The 17,661-nt window shown below is 58.8% G+C and overlaps 1 long non-coding RNA gene across 1 annotated transcript; it reads right to left on the bottom strand.

The window, feature by feature from the left end:
- Positions 1-11,139: 11,139 nt before the first annotated feature.
- On the bottom strand, positions 11,140-16,648 carry LOC138844890 (uncharacterized). Its single transcript, XR_011381311.1, has 2 exons — positions 16,387-16,648; positions 11,140-13,154 (listed from the first exon to the last, which is right to left on the bottom strand). It is a non-coding gene; the product is annotated as an uncharacterized lncRNA (long non-coding RNA).
- Between the last annotated feature and the right edge of the window lie 1,013 nt (positions 16,649-17,661).

Below are 17,661 nucleotides of genomic sequence, written 5' to 3'. Positions count from 1 at the left end.
GTACTCAAACATATTTTTTGGTAGGGAGCCTTTATTTTGTCTAAATATCAATGATTCTGGGGGTAGTTATATATTGGAGAACGCATGCTTGTGTGACTGTAATTTCCTAGTCTTTGACTTTTTTTTTTCTTAAAATCGTTTTGCAAACATTTTTGATAGGGGCACGTCACAGTTGCCCTCATCTTTGGGTGTTTAGGCTGTTTCCAACTGGAGGGAGCGCCCTGTGTGTCGGTCCTTGGGCACTTATCCCGGGGCAGGAGTGGAGACACTCACAGAGCGTGCTCATTTGCAGGCCCTAGTCCCCATCCCTCCTTATTTAGTCACACTGGGGCTCTCTGTATCCATGGGTTCCACGTCCTGGGAGGCAACGCACTGCTGATCAAAAATGCTTGGGAAAAATGCATCTGTCCCCAACCTGTACAGGTTTTTTCCTTATCGTTGTTCCTGCAGCAATACAGTCGAGCAGCTATTTTCCTGGTGTGGATGTTGCCTTCGGTATCGGAAGCAATCAAGAGACGATAGATTATCCGGGAGGCTGTGGGTGGGTTCCGCGCCTGTAGGAGGGGCTTGAGCAGCTCTGGGTTTGGGGTCCTGAGACTCGAAGGCGGATGGTGTGTTGTTAGCGTTTCCCAATAACAACGTGTGTCCCCTAGCCCTTGGGTCTGTTTAGCTAGCGAGGCTCGCGTCTCTGGGAAAGCGGCCGTGGGAGGAAGACTGTTTACGCGGCCGCCCCCAAGGATCAAAAGCGGGCGGAAGGCGCCTGGTGCGCTGGGGCCATGTGGAGAGCATCTGTCTGCGCTGGAGACCTCGCCTGGGGACCAAAGCAACGCTTGCGGGCCCCGCGGCAGGTTCCCCGTTAGCTCTGCGGGACAGCCGAGTGGGGCTTCCCACGGGAACGGGGACTACAGGGAAAGGCGACCCTTTGTCTTCGGCCCCTCTGAGCGCACGCACTGCTCCTCATCATGCCTTCTCCTCTGCCCAAGGCCCAGGGCCGTGAGAGCGCTGCTCCGTGGTGGGCTGCTCGGAGCAAAGAATGCAGCCCGGGCACTGAACACGGCTCCTGCGCCAGCCAAGGTCCTGGCCCTCCGCTGCATCTGCGCGAGCCCCTTCCCCAGGGGCGGCTTGGCCGTGGGGGACGCCGACTTGGTCAGCTGGGCTGTTGGGTGCTGACCCTTAGGGGGCTGGCACCCAGAGCCCCGCCTTGGTGCTGGGTGGGCCACAGCAGGGAGCAGCAGGTGGTTCTGCACCCACTCTGCCTCCCGGCCCTGGGTTAGCCTCACCCCCCTCCCTTCCTGCTGGCCCCCCTGACCCTACCAGGCAGTCTTGGAGGGCTTCTCAGAAAAAGCAGAGGTGGCCAAAGTCCATTCCTTCTCTGGTGCTCTGGATCCACCTTCTTCCTCTGCCTTGGGCCTCTCTGCTCTCTGTCTCCCATTCCCCTCTCCCCACCGGCCATCTTCCCCTCCCCCCTTGCCCTCTCCCCCCTTCCTCTCCCACCTCCCCCTCCATGTAAACTGGTTCTCTCCAGTCCTCCACCCCTCCTGCTAGCTAACCACTCGCCTGTTTTTCCCCCTACGTGTTCCTTCCTTCGTTCCACCAACATCAAGGTGGTTTAATGCCTCCGGCTGGCTGCAGCCCAGCGGGTCTGGGAGGGCTGGGCTCACAGGGCCTGGCAGGTGGACAGCACTTGGGTCAGAAGCGAGGCCATCGCTTTGTGTGTCTCGAGACTCTGTCCACGCACTCCGAGGTTCTGCACCAGGCTGATTTGTAAATTCAGTGGGATAACAGGATCAGTGTCTTCTCCCAGCGTATGACGTCCGGCAAGGGAACTCGGACTCGGACAACTGAATGGATTTCGTCTGCTCGGGCCAAGAAGATTCCTCTCTAGATAATGCCGTGGTCCATTAGCTGCAGAGCTGCCACACGGGTGTTTACAAATTAAATCAGGTTATGTCTCATCTCAGCTTAAAATCCTGCACTGGTTCTTCATGGCCTTGAAATCTCCCGTCTTCTCATCCGATTACAGAGCCCTGCGACATCTGATTCCGTCTGCCTCCTAGCTTCCCTTCCCCAAGCTGCCCCATCTCTGGGCCCCTGGCCCCCGCCTCTGTGCCTCCGCTGTCCATCCTGAACACTCAGCACCGTCCTGCCCCAGGGGGAGGGCAAGACCTCTGCCTGAGCTGCAGCCTGAGCCTGTAGGCACCACAGACCGTGGACCTTGCCTTGCCACGACTGCGTCCCCGGTCCCGGCATGCAGTGGGGGCTCCAAGTGTTTGCCAAATGAATGAAGCCAGTTCCAGTTCATGACCGAGTAGGCTTTGCTTTGAGAAATGGTGGCAAAAGGTTTCACACTTCGTTCTGTAGGGCGGGAAGAAAGACATTGGATACATTTTAGGCCCTTTGCTGTTCTTTTCATGTTTCTTATTGGGGCTGACACAGGAGCTTAACAGCCCCAGGGGGTGGGGGTGGGGACAGAGAGAGGAGCTGGGACCTGCAGGGCAATGGAAAGTAGGTCTGGCAGAGACAGCAGGACACCTGCGACTGCCCCTGCGCCTGGAGCTCACCGGGCCTCCCGCAGTGCCGCTGCAGGCAATGCCACATTTGGAGTCTCCAGGCTTCTGATGCTCTGGGAGATTCCCAGGTCACAGCAGGGCTCTGCCAGGGGCCCAGCCATCAGGGGCCATGAGATAATGAAGGCTGCTCTGGCTGTGGCTGGCGGTTAAGGGCCCGGCCCACAGGCGGCTGCAGAGAGAGTTCAGGATTCTGCGCACGTGGGAGGGAGGCCCTGACCCCAAGCTTTGCAGTTTTGTTGCTGGGAGCTTTAAGTCATCAAAAGCCAGGCATTAATTTTTTTAAATACTTTCTTTATTTTTAAGATTTATTTATGTATTTGAAAGTCAGAGTTAGAGAGAGAGAGAGAGAGAGAGAGAGAGAGGGAGAGAGAGGTCTTCCATTTGCTGGTTCACTCCCCAGATGGCCACAACGGCCAGAGCTGTGCCGATCCGAAGGCAGGAGCCAGGAGCTTCCTCCAGGTCTCCCACGTGGGTGCAGGGGCCCAAGCACTTGGGCCATCTTCTACTGCTATCCCAGGCCATAGCAGAGCTGGATCGGAAGTGGGGCAGCTGGGACTGGAACAGGCACCCGTATGGGATGCCGGCGCCGCAGGTGGCAGCTTTACCTGCTATGACACAGCACCAGCCCTGGGCATTAATATTGATGTGACCCCGTTTGTACCCACAAGCTAAGGAGTGTGTGCAGCCTCCTGGGTAGGCTTGTCTTTAAATAGAGGCACTGCATCTCCCTGGTCTCAGTGTGAACTCTCCGAGTGCCACCAGTTCCTTGTCAGCTTGCCAGGCGCCTGCATCATTTCAGGAGACTAGGAATTCAGGCCACGCCTGATCCCCGAGACGCAGGTACAGGGACCGAGGTGGGTTTGGTAAGATGAGGGATTCTGTTGCTGTGTGGTTCAAGGTCTTTTCAGATCCCGAGTCCGGGGAGTGCTGAGCACTTGGTTCCCTAGGGAAACAAGCGAGTCTGCCAGTCATCCCGCCACTTCCTCCCTCCCTCGCCTGAGTCTCGAACCCGGGATGCTCCGGCCTGTGGCTGCGGTAAAGGCAGCATTCTTCAAGGAGCCAGCAACAGAAAATTCAGCCTGGTCCTTGTCCCTGAGCCAGCGTGGACACTGGCATTCATGATCGGACAGTGTGAGACCGGGAGGAGGGAGGGGAGAGCTGCGGCCACAGCCACCCAGCGCGGTGTAGCAGAAAGCTCGCCCGTGGCTCCCTGGGCTCTTGGCCTTGCCCAAGTGCTCCGAGCACTGGTCTGTGACACGACACGGCTGGACTAGATTATTTATGGCTCCTGCCGGCCCTGACGTCTGGCAGCGCCATCAATCCTCGGCCGGCTCCCCATCTCCTTGGATTCGATGGGAAATTCATCTCCCTTGCAGATTAAACACCTATTGATCTTTTCCTCTGGCAAAGGGGAATGAGACGGCTGTTTTTCTCTGCACACAGAGGCAAAGCGGGGAAAAAAAAAAAGCAAAATCCAATCAGCGTCCCATCTGCGGCTGCAGGGTTCAGGCCTGAATGCTAAGCAGCGTGGCTTCCAGGAGTGGCTCGGCCTCTGCAGCCCACGGAGAGGCGGCCCTGCAAGGCTCCTGACACCCGCTGCCCGTCTCCGGGCTGAGGTAACCAGGATCTCAGACGGCAGAGGGACACGGAGGTGGGGAGCTGGAATTACGGAGCCGGACTGGAGTCTCCGGGCAGATCCAGGTTGACGGCTCTGCCCGAGGGCGCCCTTCAGTATGTACCATTAGCGGTTTGCTCCCTGACAGGGGGGCTCGCGTTAACCTCAATTAAGCCATCAGTCTCGCTTCTCGCAGAAAGCAGCATGGCTCCTGCCACGAGGCATCTCTCCACCCTTTGTAGGAGACGCGGCCGGTGATTGGTAGCCGCGGGGAGCGACGAGGCCGCTGGCCAATGGGCAGTGCGGGGAGGCGGTACGGCGGGGGGGGGAGGAGCGGTCGCCGTGGTTACGACGCCAGGGACCACCACGCCCCGCCCCCAAGTGCCCAGGCGGCCGCGCGGGAGGCCGAGCCCCGCCTCAGGCACCCGGCCTGGGCCGTGAGTTCTCGTCCCGCCTTTCCGCCCGAACCCGCGCTGCCACTCAGGAGCGTCAGCGTCACGTGGGCGGTTTCCGGGCCGCGGCTGACCCTTCCCTCGGAGCCCGGACTCCGCCCCCTCAGGCGCCCCACCCTGTCCACCTACCCCGCCCCGAGCAGACCCCGCCCCGAGCAGGCCCCGCCCCGAGCAGGCCCCGCCCCGGGCCACCTCGGGCCTGCGCACCAGCGGGGATCCGGGTTCCGCGGCGCGCGTCCTGTGGCGGCTGTGGGTGCCGCCGTGGGGTCGTTGGGGTCCCTGGCTTTTTGGGGGTGTTTCTGTTCTAACCCCCACGGAACCGGGTCGGGGGGAGGGCGAGGGTGACGCAGCCACCTGTGGAGGTCGAGGTGATACGGGTGTCCCAAGTTCTCCCTCCTGAGGAACCTGGCAGCCGGCGCTCCAGGGGCTGTACCGCTTTTGTGAGCGTGTGGAGGTTCGGGCCTCCTCCTCCCCGAATTCCACCTGACGTGGCCGGAGTCTGTCCGAACCTCTAGTATTCCAGACTGGTTTTCCCGCTCAGTCAGTAGTTTAAATATCTGCATTTTTTTTTAAACCCTTTTGCTGTCCCGCGGCGCAGCTCTGCACCCCAGCAGAACACGCGCCCACTGGGGAGACACCGTGTTGCCACCTGCGATCTCGTGGGAGCTGAGGCCATGGGACGAGGCAGGCAGGGGAGAGCAGGTGCACCTGAGATGCCGCTTCCTGCACCCCCCCCCCCAACAAATGTGCTTGGTCATTTCCTTTTTTAAAAATGTATCTGAAAGGCACAGTTACAGAAGAGAGAGGGAGAGAGAGAGAGAGAGAGAGAGAGAGAGAGAGAGAGATATTTCTAAATGGCCTCGACAGCTAGGGCTGAGCCAGGCTGAAGCCAGGAGCCTGGAGCTTCTTCCGGGTCTCCCACTCAGGTGCAGGGGGCCCAAGGACTTGGGCCATCTTCTGCTTTCCCAGACCACAGCAGAGAGCTGGATCGGAAATGGGGCAGCCAGGACTCGAACCTGCACCCATGTGGGATGCTGGCATTGCATGCAGTGGGTTAACCCATTGCACCACCGCGCCAGTCCCCTCACGGTCATGTCTGTGCCCCGAACTCAGATTCCTGGTGTCACCCGGTAGCCCTGGAGCCACACTCTGCCTCTGCTGCCCGGGGCGTGACACAACACCATCTAGCGGGTGTGTGGTGCTGGCCCCACACCGTGCTTGCTCAGGCCCTCTTCCTCTCCACCTGGAAACACCTCCATCCTCCACACACATCTGGTGGCTTCCCCAGCTCAGCCGCTAACTGCTTCTGCCCCCACTCCATGCTGCAACCTGGGGCAGAGAGGGGGATTAATTCAGTCTTGGGGCTGGGGGAAGACTCGACCCTGGGTTCCCACGGGTCTGGCCTCCCTGGGCAGCCTTGCCTGGCTCTGGTCTCCATGGGGCCCCTGGTTTGTGGCGCAGCCTTGGACAGATCTGGCCGAAGAGCGCGTTTGCAGTCCGCGGCCAGGAAGGAAGAGGAGGCAGGAAGGCTGAGAGGCGCTAGTTCCGGTCGGGCGTCCACGGCAGCTGAGGTCTGGATGGGATTTGTTCCAAGCTGCAAAGTCGCCCTGGACGAGACAACAGAAGGGGCCGGGGAGCTGTGTTTTCCCTGTCAATTTATAACTGGCCACGAGAAAGGAGCCGGAGGAAGCAGGCCAGCAGCGACTGGCCAGTGTGAGACCCTGGGCAGGCCAGAAATGGCAATTAGCGTGGAAATGAAGATCTTTTCAGAAGGGAAAATGGCTTGCTCTCTGTTGTCTCTCCTGTCCGCTGGCACCCACCCAGACGGCGCTGAGACAGCCTCTTGGCTCCCAGACGTGTGAATGCCCAGCCAGGACTGGGGGGAGTAGGCTCCCGGCCTCACCTGCTTCGGGAAGGCTCCTGCCGCCTGCGGGGGCGGGAAACCCGGGCTTTCAGAGGCCAGAGAGGGGGCAGCTGGCCAGCAGGGCGGGGCCTAGGAATTTGGGTGGAGTCTGCTGTAGACCCGCCTCCCCCAAAGGTGTGCCCTTTAGCCAGATTATGGGGAGTCACAGATGGTGCCCCTGAGAGCTTACGACCCTTCCTTTTTAAAAAGTCTTTTTATTATTTTAAAGGGGAGGAGGGGGAGAGGGAGGGAGAGGGGAAGGGGAAATACAAACTTATTTACCTTTTTTGGTGGTAAGGAGGATGGACAAAAGGATCGTGGAAAATAGCCCTGGAGAGCCAGGGTCCCACACCTGAGGTTCCTAGGACCTCGTGCGCCCTGCCACGTGCTGGGTGCTGTCTCTGGCGGTCTCTGTCCACCCCATTGTCTGCAACCAGGCCTTGGTCACCTCTGGCTGCAGCCTACCAAGGCCCAGGAGGGCCAGGAAGCACGTGTGGCCCTGGGGAGTCGGTGTCCGGTGTGAGGTCTGGGTGGCAGCCTGTATCAAGGTCAGGGGGCGTGGGCGTGGCCAGGAGCCGGCCCCCAGCAGGGTGGCAGGAAGCCTCTGGCTTCATCCTCCCAAGAGCCCTCCAGTGTGAGTATGACCCTGACTCCTGCCTTGGAGACAAAGGTGAAGTGACCCTGTCCAGGTCATCCTGCTGGTACGCGCCAGCGTGCGATTCGACTTTCTGGGAAGAGGTCGGAAAAGTCGAGGAAGGCCAGGGTCCCCCCTTGAGATGTCTTCTTAGTGACTGTGTGTCGCCTCCACTGCGGCATCAGCCACCGTCAGACCTCCTTGCTTCTGCCCTGGCGTCTGTCCATCTCCTGCTGTGACCCACGCCACAGCCAAGGTCATCAGTCACAGGTCAGACCGGGCATTCCTCTGCTGCCTGCCCCAGGAGTTTGTCTGCATGAAGAAGTACCCCTCGCTCCCTGCACACCGCGTCTGCCCGACCTCATCTTCCACCCCTGTCTCCCTCCTTCCCTCTGCTCTTGCCTCAGGGCCTTTGCACATGCTGGGCTCTCTACCTGGTATGCTCCTCACCTCCACCCTCGGTAGCCACATGGTTGTTTGCTTACTTTTTCTTGTCTTTACTTTCTCTGACCTCCTTATCTGCAACTTCAGCTCCCCCCACCCTTTTATATATATGTATATATATATTTATTTATTTGACAGGCAGAGTTAGACAGTGAGAGGGACAGAGAGAAAGGTCTTCCTTCCGTTGGTTCACTCCCCAAATGGCCGCTACAGCTGGCGCTGCGCAGATCCGAAGCCAGGAGCCAGGTGCTTCTCCTGGTCTCCCATGCAGGCGCAGGGCCCAAGCACTTAGGCCATCCTCCTCTGCACTCTCGGGCCACAGCAGAGAGCTGGCCTGGAAGAGGAGCAGCCGGGACTAGAGCCCAGCGCCCACCCCAACCCTTTCACATCTCTGGCTGCAGTCAGAGTTCCTTCCCTGTGCTTGTTCCTGGGCTGTCTGAGGCTTGGGGTGAGCTGGGGCTCCACCTTACGATGTCTGGGATCCAGAGTGTGGGGGTGAGGCCGAGTGCTGGGGGGGGGCTTCAGGGAGGAGAAAATGAGAGGCACTTGGCACATGGCAGCTGCTCCAGCCCCACTGGGCGGAGCCTGCGCTTCCTCTTTCAGAGGCGGGAAAGGTGTTCACAGAGCACCTACGAAAGCGGGAACGAAACCAGGAATCCGCACACCTGGCCCTGGGCGCCCGCTCCAGCTGGCTACCTGGTCTAGCCCAGGCTCCCTGGCCTCCCGCACAGCTGTGGTCTCCTTGGTGGTCAATGGCGGGCCTGCAGCTGCAGGTGCCTCCCTGTCCCGGGGACCTGTGGTCTGTGAGTCCCAGCAGAGACTGGATTTTCCCTGGGCTCCAGTGTGCATGTCAGGAACCAGCCCCTCGGACGGCCTGTCTCCATCCACTTCACATTACAGTCACATCCCCAGGCAACCGGCTTTACAAAGAAACTGATTTAGGGGTTGGCATTATGGTGCAACAGGTCAAGCAGCCACCTGCTTAAAGACCAAAAGCCAGGAGCCTGGAACTCCATCCGGGTCTCCCACGTCGGGGGAGGGACCCAAGCACTTGGGCCATCTTCCACTGCTTTTCCCAGGCCATTAGCAGGGAGCTAGATGGGAAGTGGAGCAGCAGGGCTTTAACAGGTGCTCATATGGAATGATGGCATCACAGGTGGTGGCTTTACCCGCTGCGCCACAATGCCAGCCCCTAAACTTACATTTTGATTCATTTCCATGAACTTTTTGAAGCTCACACATCTGGCACACTGGAGCGGGGGTCCCTGTGGGGTAGGTTTGAGATGGGCAGGATGCACGCTCTCCGGATATCTCAGCACCTTGGTGCAAACTGCTCTTACATCCTGCCCTGCCCGGTGAGAGAGCGCAGTGAGAGAGTGCGGTGCTGGGGGAATTGAGACTTTGTTTCCCAGTGCTTTGCTAGAGGTAGCTGGAGGGCAGAGCTGCAACGTGGCGCAGGGGACGCCCCATGGGGCCACGGAGGCAGAAAGGCAAGGAGGGGCTGTGCTGCTTAGCAACGTGCCACAGCCCTAAGTCAGTTTCCATATGAGCCGCAGGTCTAGAGTGCAACCCTAGTGCAACCCCAAGTGCAAGTGCAACCCCAAGGCTGGTTTACCTCCGAGGTCTTTCCTTTGACTGACAGCTGGTCCTCAGGGGGCCATCCTGTGTGTGTGTGTGTGTCTGCATCTGTGTCCTAACGTCCTGTTTCCAGGACATGCCCAGTGCCCCAGCCTCGGGAGGCTCACCACGCAGTGCTTTCCCAGAGTCCTCTCCTAGCTCTTACCCTACGTCCTCTTCAGCATCCATCTAGGAAGCCGGCAGGGCGGGGACCCATCATTCATAGGGCAGCAGAGGTTCAGAGAAGCTAAGTGGCAGATTCCCCCAAGATGCCATGGTTGGCGTCTGTGCATGGCCACATGGTGCACCTGCCATGCACGGGACGCCCTTTCCCGCAGCTGCCGGGGACTGGAGGTGCCACACCTGCAGGAGGACTCTGAGACCCCCGTGGGAGACAGCAGGAGCCGATGCAAAGCAGAGCCCACTGCTTCCTTGTTCCTTTGATGGCACCATCAGCATCGCTCTGCAGGGGAGCGCACAGGAGAACCAAGCCCACTCAGTACGCTCACTGAGGGCTTTGGCTTTTCTATCACAGGTGCTAAGAAGGGTCAGGAACCAAGGAAAGCAGCCTTGCTTGTGTCAGGCTGTGCCCCCTGCAGCCCTGGGGGCTGATGGCTGGGAAGGGGATTAGAGGAAGACCCGAAGGTGAGGGTTCCATTCACTCTTTTTTTTTTTTTTTTTACAGGCAGAGTGGACAATGAGAGAGAGAGAGACAGACCCTCCGATGGCCGCCACGGCCGGTGCACCACGATGATCCGAAGGCAGGAGCCAGGAGCTTCTCCTGGTCTCCCATGGGGTGCAGGGCCCAAGCACTTGGGCCATCCTCCACTGCACTCCCGGGCCACAGCAGAGAGCTGGCCTGGAAGAGGGGCAGCCGGGACAGAATCCAGCGCCCCGACCGGGACTAGAACCCGGTGTGCCGGCGCCGCAAGGCGGAGGATTAGCCTGTTGAGCCGCGGCGCCGGCCTCCATTCACTCTTAAGAGGTTAAGGAGCCCTCACTGTCCTGGACATCCTGGGACCCGAGGAGGAGACAGTTCAGTGGGCGACGATGTGACAGTGGCGCAAACAGCAATGAGATGTGTGCAGTGAGGCCCTCGGTGTGGACAGCAGAAATGGGGCAGGAGATGGGGGGAGGGGGAGAGGGGGTCCAAGGAAGGAGGTGGGGGTTAACGCTCGCTCCCAGCCATGGGCCCATGCGTGTGTGTGTGTGAGCGTGCATGCATGTGTGTGTGAGCCTGCGTGCATGTGTATGTGTGTGTGCATGTGTGTGTGTGCATTACCGCACGCACACGCGTCAGCTCTTGCCACCCTCAAGGCCTTGTCCTGCTCTGTGTTCTCTGCTCTCTGCAGTGTAGCTGGAGGCTGTGTGCGGTGCCCAGAACCATCGGCAGAACCCGGGCCTGCACGAGGCAGGAGGCTGGTGAGCTGTGGGAGGAGCCGTCAGGAGACAGGGAAGGCTGTGCTCGGCTGCCACTGAGACAAACTCCACGGCTACACTTCCTTCCTGTGAGCCTCTGAGTCACCGGAAGGCAGAGGCCAGTGTGCAGCCCTCAGATGCAGGAAGCAGTGGGCAGGCCAGGTCTGCAAAGCAGGAAAGCCGGCCCCACGCTGCCGGGCCGCTGAGTGCGGCGTGACCATCTTGTCACTCCGGCCTTGTGTGCTGGCTCAGGGACTTCCAAAGAGGACCTTCTGTGGACTGTGGCATGGCACTGGGCTTGGAAGTGGCCTTCCGTGTGGCCCGGGCCCCACCCCTGGCCCTCAAGGTCACTGCTGTCATATCCTGGGCACAATCAGCGGGAAAGAAAACCCCAGGTTGCCTGAGCATCTGGGGCAACAGAAACATTTGGGCCTCTGGGTTTATAAACTGCTTCACCCAGCAGGGCCAAAGGCTGGAGCCGCTTCTTTGTTTATCTTTATTTTTTATTATTTTAAAATATTATTTATTTATTTAAAGGTGAGAGAAAGAGAGAGAGAGAGAGAGAGAGAGAGAGAAAGAGATATTTTCCATTCTCCCCAGATGGCCACAACGGCCGGAGCTGAGCTGATCCAAAGCCAGGAGCCAGGAGCTTCTTCCAGGTCTCCCACATAGGTGCAGGGGCCCAAAGACTTGGGCCATCTTCTACTGCTTTCCCAGGCCATAGCAGAGAGCTGGATCAAAGTGGAGCAGCCGGGAATCAAACAGGTGCCCACGTGGGATACTGGCGCTGCAGGCAGGGGTTTAACCCACTGCACCACAGTGCTGGTCCCAGTGGTTGCTGTCTTGCTTCTTGAAATTGCCGTCATCCCCAAACCAACTGGCCCAGCTCACACGACTGGAAGTCCCAGCCTCCAGGGGCATTAGCCAAGAGATGGGACACGCTGACTGGGGGAGGCGCGTCCCTTCCTTCCCCGAGGACGGCGCTTGGCCTACAGGGCTTCTTCCTGGCCCCATCATCCAGGCCTCTGACGGCCCAGGAGCAGAAGCAAGGAGGGGTCTTACACAGAGCTGGCCAGGGCCCAGGGCTTCCCCGGGGGCTGGGATCAGCGCACCAGGAAGGGCCAGGGGCCCCACTGGGGTGCAGCGGGGAGCCCGGCGGGTTGCAGGGGCAGCAGCAGCAGGCTGGGCCAGCCGCCAGCTCGCAGCTTTGTTTGCCGTGGCAGTTTGCTGTGACACTTCTCTTCCCAGAGATGCCGGCTGACGGGGAGGGGGAGGGGAGGCGGCAGGCGCTGAAAGGGAAGGCTGCAGCCACCTCTGAGAGCCAGAGCCACAGCTTGGCAGAGCTGCCCGGGTCTCCTGCATCCGCCCTTCAGATCTCGCGGCCAGGGGAGCAGATGTCTTGCTGGAGACCCCCTCCCTCCCCCTTTAAGAGCCCCCTTCTCCAAGCTGGCCTGGCGGGGCAGGTGGGCCATGGAGGGGGGGTAGGGAGAGGCTGCCAGCTGTAACGCTGCCTGCTTTGTGTGTGTGTGTGTGTGTGTGTGTGTGTGTGCTTGGAGCTAGGTGCCAGGCAGGGGTGCTGGGGGAGGGGATGGAGACTGCTCGAGGGGCAGCAGGTCGCGGGGACAAAGCAGAGGCCACTTCCGGGCTCCAATCTGGAGGCGTCTTCCCGGTCTCTGGCCAGCAGCAGCTCCAAAATGGACACGATACCAGGTGCACAGGAAGAGTGAGTCTCAGATTCCAGAAACTCTGTTTGCCCTTGGGAAAAAAAAAAAAAAAAAAGCCAACTGTGCTGTGTTTTCCAGGCTGCCGAGACTTTCCCAGGGCTGGGAGACTTGTCCCAGGCCGCTCTGGCCAAGCCTGCTGGGAAGGAGCCTGGAGGCACAGGCTAAGCAAGTGGCCGGGACCTGCGGGCTTCTGGCCTCATCTGGCACTGCCCACCGCCCGCTGACCTGCCTGGAAACCGTTCAGCCCCCCGGCCCCCGGGTGGCCAGAGCAGCTGCTGGCTGTGAGGTCACCATGGCGACTGGTGACAGCCGGCAGGCCCCGCCTGCCTGTGGGGCCTCCACGGAGCTTGGGCTCTCTGGCAGCACCAAATGGAAGCCATTGTCACGGTGCTAAATAAAACCGAAAAAAAAAAAAAGAAAGAAAACAATTGAAAAACCCCTAATTCTCTGCTGGGAGGGTGGGGGTCCCCAGGTCTGCGATGCGCTGGTTTATCCAGTCCTCCTGTGGTCTAGCCGAAATCCTCTGTGTTTTCCACTCGTTCGCTTCCAGCTTGGCTCAGGTGAAGAGCAACCTCAGCTCTTTGGAGAGAAGCAACCTCGCTGATTTCAAGGACCACACATGGTCATTAGCTTCGAATGACATGGTGACGTGTCCGCGCAGGAAATGCACACCAGCTGACGTATTTGGCTCCCCCAGATCCACTTGCCAACAAAGAAGAGGGAAAAAAAAGAGCAAGCAGTTGGAGGCTGGGGGAGTGAGACATCTTTCCATGGATCTAGAAAAGAGGACAGCGCTCAGCTTTGCTTTGTTTCTAAATGTTCTACTTTTAATTTTTTTTAGAGTTTTTAAGCTTTTTGTTCAGGGAGAGCAATGCATAGGAGAGTGAGGGCTGTGTCTAAAAGAGAAAGGGGAATCTGGATTCTTACTGAGCAGAGAAGCTAGTCACGTGGGGGAGCATGCCGGCCGGAAGGCATGGAGCAGGTGGCCTGTGTTTTCCTGGGTATGCAGCACACAGCCTGCTCCGGCAGCTTGGGAGCTCCTAGTGGGTGCAGACTTTGTGCTGGCCACACAGGTCCCCCGCCAGGTGGAGGAGGAGCCGAGGGCCTGGGGTGGGCGCTGCCCTTTGTGTGCGCTGCCCGTGGGACCCCAGGCCGTGCCTTCAGACCCAGGCTGATTCTCCACGGAGCTTGGACGAGGCCCCTCCCACTGCCCGGAAGGACGAGGGCCTCGTTTCGTGCTGTGCAGCCGCCGTCCACTGCGCTCAGCATCGGGGATCATCCATCCCGAGATGTTTCCGTGACTGAGAGAGAGACCAAGTGTTCTAGATCCTTCCAGCAAGCACGAGAGCATTTGAGCCAGTGTGTGTGGGGGGGGTAGGGGCTCTCTATTCAGCAGACTGACTAAGGTGTCCACATATGTGTGAGGCCGGAGACCTCTGCACAGGGCACAGGTGGGTGAGAATCAGGCATTCAGGAACTGTGTCTCAGGTGCACCTGGCACAGGTGCAGACTGGCACCGTCCAGTCCGAAGCCAGCCTGCCCGATCCTGGCTGCATCACAGAGGTTGGCCCTAGGAGTGCTTACAGCAGTGCAGGCAGGAGTCGGGCAGATCTGCGGTAGTCAGGGGAGCACCAGGTGTAGAGGCCGTGACCGCCTACAGACCTGCAGAGAAGAGGCCACGGGAGTGGGCACTGGAACCCGGGGAACGGAGCACCGTGTGGCAAATGCTGCAAGATTTGGTGCAGCCTGCTCTGACCGCCTTGTCCGCCTGCCTCCTGCCAGAGCCTCTCCCTGGCCAAACCCAAGCGGATGCTGGAAGTGGAGGTGCCCCTCTTCTTGGCCCCTATGCCCTTCACCTTGTACCTGGCCCACAGGAAGCACTCAGTCCCCCCCCCCCCCCCGCAAGGACAAAGTCCCAAGAGTTACTGAACGGTGATGGGCTGCTGACGTCAGACTCCCGACCCCACACCTGCACTGTTAGTCAAAGCACTCTCCCTATAGAGTTTTGGGATCAGAAGGAAGAAAGAGAAAAAACGCATGCAAAGGGTGCTACGATCCCCACTGCCTAGCCCGGACCACGAGGCGAGGTGCTGGCTGAGAGTCATGGCTCCCTTCTCCCCCCCTGAACACAGACTCCCTTCCCCTCCGCCTTCACCCCTTCATCCGCCCACCCTGGGTGGTCCTGCCTGTAGTTTTGTTTGTTTGCCAACATCTGTCCTTTAATTTTCATTCAAAACCCAGGGCTTTAAATATTTTAGTTACAAGTTCTGGGTGGTGGAGACTGAGTGGTAGATGTTGTAGCCCCCGCCCCGCCCCGCCCTGCCCTGACCCTCCCCACCCCTACTCCCAGCTCTCACCCCTGCCCCATCCCCAGCCCCACACCTTGCTCCTTGGCCTAGGATTAAAAGGGTCCTGGTGAGGGCAGCCTCAGGCTGCAGTCATGGGCCCAGTGCTCCAGGAGGCGTTGGGCAGAGCCTCCGGGCTGCCAGCACACAGCTCAACAGCACCCACTAACACCTGGAAGAAGCCACTTTCCACCAGGGTCTGTCTTCCCCCACCCCCATGGGGACTGGCCCGGCTCTGCTCCCCACCGGCCACAGCACGGGAAGAAGAGAGCTGGGGGGTGGCCTTGTTGGTCCACATGCTGATACCAGCTTGAATTTAACAGCTCCAGGCCTTCGGAGCTGCCCGGCTCCCACCCAGGGTGGTGTGCCCTGTCCCGCTGCCAGGATGGGCCAGAATCCGCACTCTGGTGCTAGGGCACTTCCCAGCAGTGCGTGGGGGAAGACAGTGCCAAGTGGTGGCCTGTGGCTTCCCAGAATTCCCTGTCCTCACCCAACCTGCCCTTGGCAATTGGATCAGACACCTGGGTCAGTAGCGCCACCCCGACTCTGCCTGTTGGGTCCCGGAGTGGTTGGAGGGCAGTCTGAGCTTCCAGTTTAACAGAATCTCCGCTGCATGCCCTGGTTCTTCCCTGTGCCTACAGACATACAGACTCGCTGAGCTCAAGGTGTAGGGACCAGAGGCACCACTGGCTCCGGGCCTTGCACCAGAGAGGGTCGCTCTCACTTTCCACTCTTGGTTCCCGGACTTGGGCACTGTGGTTCTGCTGGTTTAGGGGGTGGCCCCATCCCGCAGGGCAGCACCCTACCCTTGCAAACATTGTCTTCCCATGAGCCCCATGACAGAGCTGTCAGTAGACCACTCCATGCACTGTTGCTTCAAGCCACCTGTGGCAGGATGACAGTGTGCATGGAATGAGTCAGAGAATTTAATTTCATTAGAATAAGCCCACTGCTACGCTTTTTTCTCTACATTAAAAATTTTTTTTAAAAAATATTTTTTGAAAGGATTACAGAGGGGTGGGAGAGGGAACGTGAGGGGGAGAGGTCTTCCATCTGCTGGTTCACTCCCCAGATGGCTGCAACAGCCGCGCTGGGTGAGGCCAAAGCCGGGAGCTTCTTCAGGGTCTCCCATGTGGGTGGCAGGGGTTCAGTACTTGGGCTATCTTCTGCTGCTTTTCCCAGGTGATTAGAAGAGAGCTGGATCGGGGCCGGCCGGCGCTGTGGTGTAGCGGGTAAAGCTGCCGCCTGCAGTGCAGGCATCCCATATGGGTGCCGGTTCGAGACCCAGCTGCTCCACTTCTGATCCAGCTCTCTGCTATGACCTGGGAAAGCAGTAGAAGATGGCCCAAGTCCTTGGGCCCCTGCACCCGCGTGGGAGATCCTGAAGAAGCTCCTGGCTCCTGGCTTCGGATCGGTGCAGCTCCAGCCTTTGCAGCCAACTGGGGAGTGAACCAACGGATGGAAGACCTCCCTCTCTCTCTGCCTCTGCCTCTGTCTCTCTGTAACTCTGCCTTTCAAATAAATAAATAATTTTTTTTCCCCAAAAGGGACCAGTTGCCGCCCCGCCATGATGGAAGGCCTCTCAGCCTCCACCAGGTGGCCGGCGTTTGGCTCAGGGAACCCAGCCTTACTGAGTGTTGACCTCATCACGGTCGGCACTGACCTCTGCTGTTGGCTGCGCGTTGTTGAACCTGTTGGACTCTGCATCCCAGAAGGAAGGGGGGGCGAGGTGCTTTGTCCACGGTCCCAGTGACTAAGTCCGGGTGTGCCCTTGGCAGGCATTCACACAGGACAGAAATATCTTCACCATTTGTCCCAGCCGAGTGGCGTCCAGCCCCAAACTCTCCCGGTCCCCCTTCAGTCTTGTTCCTTTTAAGTCCTTGTCCGGTTGTGCGTCCTGTTAGTGTCTGCCTGTGAGTCTGTGTAGATCTCTACATCAGGTAGCCCCGCCCCCTGGTCCCTGCCCAGTGCCGCCCCCTGGAAGGGCGTCCCTGCACCGCGCTCCCTCGGAGCCACCCAGAACATGGCTGTCAGTGACACCGCTCCCTGCTGCTGGCTGACACTCGTGTGTCCTTAACTCAGACCTGGCTTTTCCCCCCCGGCCGTTAGTGAGTCATAGGGGATTTCCCATGAAGTCAGCCGTGTGAGCTGCACATCGGGCAAGGAAACAGTAGGAGCAGCTTCCAAGAGTCGGAGCCACCTGCTTCGTTATCCGGCAAAAACAGCCAAGCCCTTGTGCAGATACTGTCGGATGCTCGAGTCCCCTCTAGAAAGTGGCACTGTGTTTGCACAGAACCCATGCGCATCCTGCCATCTACTTCCAATCTCTAAGTTCTGTAAAATCCCTGATTGATGTAAATGCTGTTACAAATAGCCGTCTTACCCTACTGCTTAGGGAATGATCACAAGAACACAACGGTCTTCACCACAGACACGAGTGTTTAGCAAAGTATTTTTGCCCCTCAGCAGGTTGGATCCGTGGACAAGAAACCTGCAGATGCGGAGGCAGAGTGTATGAAGACTTTCATGAGTTGGCTGGGTCAGCAGGCTGGAGATGGAGGGAGGAGCTGCAGTTTGAGCCCAGAGGCACTGATTTAAATGCAATTACGATGTAAAAACACCCTCACGGAAACATCTGGAATAATATTTGACCAGATATTAGGCACCGTGGGCCAGCCACACTGACATAGAGAATTAACCAGTGCACTGTGGCTGCAATTTACGTGTGCTTGGTCTTGTAGATGAGGTAATTGTCAGGTCACGAGGGGAGGGTCTGGTCACATCGTCACGTGTGTCCCATGACCACAGGGATTCAGCGTCTACCAGATCTTGGTAGCAAGCAAAGAGCTCCTTTCCAAATGTCAGCAAAAGAGGCCGTTAAGTCCAAACTCTAGAGATTCCATGCAACCCTGGTGGAGTCGTCGGGAGGCTACCAATG

This window comes from Oryctolagus cuniculus, chromosome 13 (assembly GCF_964237555.1).
Source record: "Oryctolagus cuniculus chromosome 13, mOryCun1.1, whole genome shotgun sequence".
Classification (NCBI taxonomy): Eukaryota; Metazoa; Chordata; class Mammalia; order Lagomorpha; family Leporidae; genus Oryctolagus; species Oryctolagus cuniculus.
The sequence above is the reverse complement of the archived record's forward strand: the minus strand, read 5'-3'. Positions and strand labels throughout refer to the sequence as shown.